This window comes from Myotis brandtii, unplaced genomic scaffold, assembly GCF_000412655.1.
Source record: "Myotis brandtii unplaced genomic scaffold, ASM41265v1 scaffold470, whole genome shotgun sequence".
In the NCBI taxonomy this organism is placed as follows: Eukaryota; Metazoa; Chordata; class Mammalia; order Chiroptera; family Vespertilionidae; genus Myotis; species Myotis brandtii.
This window is the reverse complement of record NW_005367953.1, coordinates 1,815,341-1,823,011: the sequence shown is the minus strand read 5'-3', so window position 1 is coordinate 1,823,011 and position 7,671 is coordinate 1,815,341. Positions and strand designations below refer to the sequence as shown.

The 7,671-nt window shown below is 39.1% G+C and overlaps 1 pseudogene; it reads right to left on the bottom strand.

The window, feature by feature from the left end:
• Window positions 1-2,461: 2,461 nt before the first annotated feature.
• The window catches only part of LOC102253614, a 12,598-nt pseudogene continuing 7,388 nt past the window's right edge, over window positions 2,462-7,671 (bottom strand).

Below are 7,671 nucleotides of genomic sequence, written 5' to 3'. Positions count from 1 at the left end.
GTGAGGCAAAGTGCCAGGAGGAAGTGTAGTCAGGGCTACATCTTCCACATTGTCCTGCTACATTTTATGTACATTTAACAGCACCAGCTTGCACAGAAAGATCTCGCAATCATAGGATATTCATGAAGGTGGCTTCTTATACCTCTCATGCTGTATTTCCTGGGTTTATCCATTCTTTCACCTCTCTCTTTCTCTCTCTCTCTTTCTCTCTTTAGATAGATAGATAGATAGATAGATATCACACACAATCTACTCTGAAAATTATTTATTGGTAGCTTTATTTTTAAAAAATATATATTTTATTGATTTTAGAGAAAGAGAGGGAGATAAAGAGATAGAAACATCGATGTGAGAGAGAAACATAGATCGGTTGTCTCCCGTATGCACCCTGACCAGGGATCAAATCTACAACCTGGGTCTGTGCCCTGACCAGGGATCGAACCAGCGACCTTCCTGTGCATAGGATGATGCTCAACCAACTGAGGCACACCAGCCAAGTATTGGTTGCTTTCTTGGTAATTATAAAGCTTGGCTAGAAGATGTCACTGATCATGGATAAGTAGCGAAAAATAAAATCACTATTAGAAATTCCAACTAGGAAAGAAAAATCATAATAAATGAAAATATGGAAACCAGGAGACGTCATAAGGAAAATGTGCATTTGTTTTGTGTGAAAAAAATAAGTGGTTCAAGGAACAACACTGTGAATTTCTTAAGACTGTCACCAGCACTTATATTGTATTATTTCCCGTCATTAATTTCTTTAAGAAAACAAAGGTTATTGTTAATTAATAGCACAGAAAGGAAGTGAAAGTTAGCTGTAGTTACCTTAAACATTTACTATGAGCCTTATGTGCCTTCTGTTTACAAGCACTCACTTAATTTCCATTTGCTGCCTCTATATCCTTGGCATTGGAACTTGAGAAAAAGATTTCTTATTGAGAAATAATTATCAGGGTTCACAAATAAATAGGGAGCTCACTGCTTAGAGGACCCTGTGCCATCATTGAGACAGTTTTCCCATCTATATATAAAAATCATATTATGTGCCCTTCCAACATATCTCAGCAAGAATACATAAATAACTGTATCTCGTCAATGAGATTGAAATACACTCCTCATATTTAATACTTCAAGGCAGCAAATTTCAAATGGATTCCACAACAAATTGGGAAAGTTAGGGAGGAGGCAGTGAAGAGAGTTTACCGCTAGTCCCCAGATAAAGATACGCTATGCAGCCTGAAAGAACATGCTTAGCTGAATTTATGCTCATTGGATGTCCCACTAGACCCCATTGTTCAGATGGGACACAGGAAGATTCTTTTTTGGGAAGTCTAAGCAGCCCAAGAAGAAAGACCTGGAGTCAGTGACATCATAGTTTTCAGATGAATGGCCTACTGAGGTCACATGATAATGAAACTCAAAGTCAACAAGCCTCACACATGCGTTCAGAGCTTCCAACCAGGGAAGACTCTGAGATGAAAGACAAAAACCAGAACACACAGGGAAAACAACAATGTGGTAGAAAGAGAAAGGAAGAAGAAATCTTCCAATGCCTATTATGAATATTCCAGAGAGTTAAGAGAAGAGAGTACAGGAACAGAGAATAAGAGGTTAGAGGTTAGAAAAAAGGCATTCAGATAACAAACATATTTTTTTGGAGATTAAAAAAGATGATGGCAAAATGAAAAACTCAGTGGAAAAATTGAAAATAAAATTAGAGAAATAGCTCAGAAAATATAACAAAAAGACAGAAAATAGGTAAAAGGAGATAAATTTAGAAAACAGTTCAGAAAATCTAATATACAATAACAGAAGTTCAAAAAGAGCAAGAACAGAGAAAATTGAAGATAGGAAATCATCAAGAAAATAATTGAAGACATTTCCCCAGGACTGAAGATCATAAGTTTCCAGATTAAAAGGGCTCCTAGGAGACCTAAACAATGAGTAAAAATAGACCTACATAAGGCACATCATTGTGAAATTCCAAAGCTGGGCACAGGGAAGATTCTCAAAACTCCCAGATGGAAAAACAAGTCACACACAAAGCATTACAAAGCATATAAACTCCATAAGCTAGAAAAATGGAGAGTTCCTTTTAACTTCAGAAAGAATATTATTTCCTATGTAGAATTTAATGCAGAGACAAAACATCAATCAATTGAGACGATAGAAAACAGATATCATACATGAGAGGCATTCTTTTCCAGGAAACTACTGGAAGATGTGATCCACAAAATTGAGGGAGCAAATCAAGGAGGAGAAAAACATGGGGCACAGGAAACAAGAAATCCAACACAGAAGAGACACAGAAGGAATCCCTACGGAAATAGTGAGAAGGCTGCTCTTTGCCCCTCACGCAGGACAAATGGTCTACAGTGTTAGGTGGAAAATTTTAGCCAAGCACAGTGAGGGTCCTTTTCTCTGTTGTCAGACTCCTCCACAGAGGGAAGAGATAGCTTTAGTGAGAGTCAGTGCAACCACTGCATTTAGTGATGCGGTCCACGATGGTACATGACTAAGAATTAATAAGGAGATAAAAAATTTTGGTTTACACTAAAGGTTGGTGTCTCTTTTAATCAAAATCTTGGTAAGAGCCTACGGTTCCAATAGACAAGAATGAATAAAACACAACTCTGCTTTAATAATCTTTGTATCCAATCATTCAGACTCTGTTCTATTTTTCTATGAATGAAGGGTATCCTTCTGGTATTGTGTTGGTTGTCGCTCCTGTGAGTGGTCACAATAATTATACTGCATCATGAAAGCAGGGACTGGATCAGAAGCACTCTTAGCAGGAAACCTGGGAGGCTGGGAACCTCTACCTCATGGAGCAGTGGGTGAAATCAGGTTCTTTTAATACAGGACAAGGGCTGTAACTCAGCTTTCCTTTAGGGCAGGGGTGGGGAACGCCCAGTCTGCAGACCGTATGAGGCCCTCGAAATCATTTGGTCTGGCCCTGCCAGGGCATTAGGGGTGAGTTAATTAAATGTTTGACAAAATATAGCAGGCTAATTTTTAAGTTGATAAGTTTGTATGGCCCGAGAATGATGTTATATATATATATATCCAAATGGCCCTTGGCAGAAAAAAGGTTCCCACCCCTGCAATGAGTCCCCTGCTTTATTTATAGAACTAGCTTGAAGAAGATAGAACCATTGTTTTCACGCTGTGGCAACTGAGGCTTTCTATATGAATCTGTGACTCAGTTCAAGATACTTGGAGATTGTCTGATGGTGTCATTCCTTACACAAGCTGAAAAGCAGATCCCTACATTTATTCATCTTAAGACCTAGGATTTTAGTGATTTTATAAAGGAAATATGCAGTCTTTGGATTGTTTTGGTATATTTTGTTTTGTATAAATTAATGCTACTGAGTTTAACTATAGTCTGTTGTTTAGAATGTGTGTTTAGAATGATACGTGTGCTAGGAAACAGCTGAGAATTTCCTAGGCGAGATATTGTTTCTGCTTCTGCCTCAGCACATCAGGAGGACATGTCATATCCTCATCAGCGACAATGACTCCCGGTAAGCAGAACGTGCCTGCACACCTTCTCAGTTAGTTTGGATCCACGCTCCCTCTCAGACAATTTGAACACTGCAGTCAAAGTCAGTCTGTTCAGTTTATCCAATTAAGTTTATCCTCAATTTTTGTAAATAAAATTTGACAGATAAAATAACTTATGGAAATTAAAATGATTTTCTCTACTTCTGTTTATGAAAGTTACTAATAAAGTCCAAAGTCAATTTCTGTTTTATTAGAGGAAAAATCGTTTTATTTTCACATGAATGGAGTAGATCAGCAATATTTCAGATGCGTTTTACCTGAATTAATTGCTTATGTACAGAACTTTCATTTTCCTCTAGAAAGTAATTCTTATGTTCATGTTTTATGCCCCAAATCCTAACATCAGATTTAAAAGATGTATTTCTTAGCTAATATCTGTTGTGGTTTATCCTCAAGAAAATACTACCTGCCATGGGTGATTCTGCATAGTCTCTTTGGTTTCTCCAGAAAACATACCCTCTAATCCTTTTATTTAATTGAAAATAAAAAATGAGGACAAGACCATTATGATACTACCAGATACTAACTTTTATAAGCACATGAATTAAAATATGTATCAAACTTAGGTTTTAATGACATAAGAAGTTTCGTTCAGTATGCATTGCATTCACCCAGCAAAACTCCTATCTGATATACAGCTCAGAAATGCATTTTGAATACTACTTGGTATCCTCAGAGTTTCTGAACATTAGATTTGAATCTTATATTGTGAATAAAATTAAAAATCACACTGTTGGTTAAGTAACATATTATCACAAACCAGAGTTGTGCAAAATAAATGCAGCTGTATTGTTAATCTGAGCTCAGAACAGAAAGGTTTCTCATTCTGCCTAAAGCAGAAAATGTTTACCTAGTTCCTTCTAGATAACCGGTGTCACTTGTAGATTAGTTCCCAGTCTCTTGGGTAAATATTCAGGCAATTCCAGTGTTTTCTCTTCCTCTTCCCTCGCCCTCCTCCCCCAAGGTGAGCAATGTTCATGGTGGGATCGAGAAGGGCAGGTGTTCTCATTCTCAGTGTGGAAAGGTACCTCAGTATCTCACTAAGCTGTGTGTGTCTGTGTGTCTGCACCTAGAGGACAGCGTATTCGTGCTTAATATATGACTCTATTGTTGCTAGTAGCAACCACTTTGGATTGGATTGTATAGGTTGAATTGATGAAATGTTATATTTTGGAACACAACTTGTAAATCTAATTTAAAAATCCCAGAGTATAGAAGGTGGTTGAGGAGATTTTAAATTCCTGGTTGCCTTTTAGTTGGGAAGTTTTAGGTTAGTCATGGAGAGAAAGGAACTGATGATGGAAGCTGAAGATGATTTGAATAAACAGGATATAGATATTCGATATGAATTTACATATTTAGATATATTTTTATTTTAATGCATACATTTTCCTTTGTATCTCTCTATATATTTAAAATTTTCTGAGACTATATATATGTGCATCTGTATCATACGCTCACACAAAGCAATTAATGCTATCTGTTCTAACATTTTCAACATTATTCAAGATATTTAGGTGAAACATGTTCTTGGAATGCAATTAGTCTAGAGGAAAACTTTTGTGAGACTCCTGTGAGTAATTTTTTCCCTTCCCCGTTGCTGTGCTGTGAAATCCATAAATGAAGTGTTATAGTATTCCCACTTCTCATTCACACTTGAACGAGTGCACCCACTCACCCCAGAAGTGTTTCTGAGGAAAGCTGTGATGAATGTGGCATCGCCTCCTGGGCTCCCCCGTCAGCACCACCTCCCCCCAGGCCCAGAATCTTCCAAGGGTCTATGACCCGGCTCAAACACAAGTGCATCTTGGGGGTTTCTGTACTTTTGTGTATATGCCAATGAAAACAAAGAGATAAGAGTGCATGGAGTCCCTGAATAACATCACACTGCAAGTGTGCAGCCAGGGGACTGCAGTGGAAAATTCCCGAGGAGCTGTAGCCTCATCTTCCAACCTAAGCTCCTTCCCACGCCCCAACAACTCAGGCTTTAGAGGTTTCCTTGCCAGATTTTACACAGGGAGGAGAAAAGGAATACCAGTAATACTATCCTGACTTAATGGACCTTTTACAATCAAAATCCTGGAGAATGGCAGGCCTGCATAGATGCCTTGGGGTGACAGAGACTTTCCCCTTGTCTTCCTGTTGAAATATAAACTCTTCAGAAATAACATAGTCTTTTTCAAAATGTTAATTTTGCCTTCCTGGTATGATGATATAAATCATTAGCACTCTATATAAAGGGACTTTTTCTATTAGCTACCATCAAAAGTCTAAAGGTTTATTTGTTATTATTGAACAAGTGTGGATTTCGAGTTGATTGATTTACCCAATCACTCACACCTCTTTTTAAAAATATTTTTATTGATTTCAGAGAGGAAAGGAGAGGTCGAGAGAGGGAAACATCAATGATGAGAGAGAATCATTGATTAGCTGCCTCCTGCACGTCCCTGGGCACTGGGGATTGACCCAGCATTCTGGGTGTGTGCCCTGACCAGGAATCGAACCGTGACCTCTTGGTTCCTAGGTCGATGATCAATCACTGAGCCATGCCGGCTGGACCCCTCACACCTCTTTAGTACATTTAGAATGATAACATAAACTAGCTGGCAGGACTTTTGTAAGAATTACTTGATATAATAATACCTGTGCTACCCAACCCAGGGGTCCTTGGAAGGTCTCAAAGCCCTACAACTGACAACTTCCACTCTTAAGCCGTCATTGTCTAGAGAGCCCCATATTCACATCAAGGGCTAAGTAATAATTTTCTTTTAAAGCCAGATAGAGGCAGATGGCTCTTTGAAGAATGATGACAAAGCCTTCCCAGGTGGAGCCCTCCAGCTAACTCAGTGCAGACTTGACCAGATGTATGGCAGAGGGAGGAAGTACTGGCAGGGGAAACCATTCCTAAATCAGAAGCAGAAAAATCACCTCACTTAAACTGAATTGGGTGATGCTTACAATCAGATGGAAAGGTGTCACATAACTCCAAATTTTTATGGCGGGCCTTCTACATGCCCGAAACTGCAGTGGACTTTCTGGAGGATATAAGGATCCTCCTGAATATTAGCTCAGGAATTGAAATGAGGAGTTTTGCATCCATATCAAAAAGCAGCGTAGAGGTTAATCAAGTGGTCTGCAGAGGCCAGCTGCCTGTTTGAACCCCTCACTCATCACTTTCTGCCTGTGTGATATTGGACAAGTCATGTACCCAGTGTGTGTCTCAGCAGCAAAATTAGGATAGCAATACCTAATTTATAAGGGTTACATAAATTATTACATCTAAAGCACATTTCAGGTGTTTGGCATATAGTGAAAATTCAATAAAAAATAACTCTGGCATATACATTAATGATCCAGAATAGAGCTCAATGTTTTTTCAGGGGTCCAATTCCAATTTGAACATAGGCAGTAGGTTTTAACCCTTTTCGGTCCAACCTCGAGGCTGACTCGACAGACCAGGCGCTAGGAGCAGGTCCAACGTCGAGCAATAAGAACATTAAAAAGTTCAACATTCAATCCCGTCCATTAATTTGGACCAGACTGTTTGAATTCCAAAAATAACATGGGACCGCAAAGGGTTAAAATTACACTTGCATTTAAATTTGCTAGATGTATGCTGAAATGAAAAATTATAATGTACTTTATCATGGCAAGGTTTTTCTTTTATCATTGGTGCAATCAGAAGAAAAAATATAAAACTGATATTTATCATTATATAATGTTTAAAATTTCTATATAATAAAAGCCTAATATGCTAAGTGTCTAGGCATCTGGCCATCCATTCAACCAATCAAAGCATAATATGCTAATGATATGCTAAGGCCGCTCAACTGCTTGCTATGACATGCACTGACCACCAGGGGGGCAGACAGTCGACCAGTTGCTATGATGTGCACTGACCACCAGGGGGCAGACTCTCTGACCGGTAGGTTAGTTTGCTGCTGGGGTCTGGCTGATCAGGACTGAGTGAGATGAGTTGGACACGCCTTGGAGCCCTCCTGTGGTCCCTCTGTGGCTGGCCAACCTCCCGCATCCCTCCCCCGTCCCGATTGTGCACCGGGGGTCCCTCAGCCTGGCCTGCACCCTCTCGCAATCTGGGCT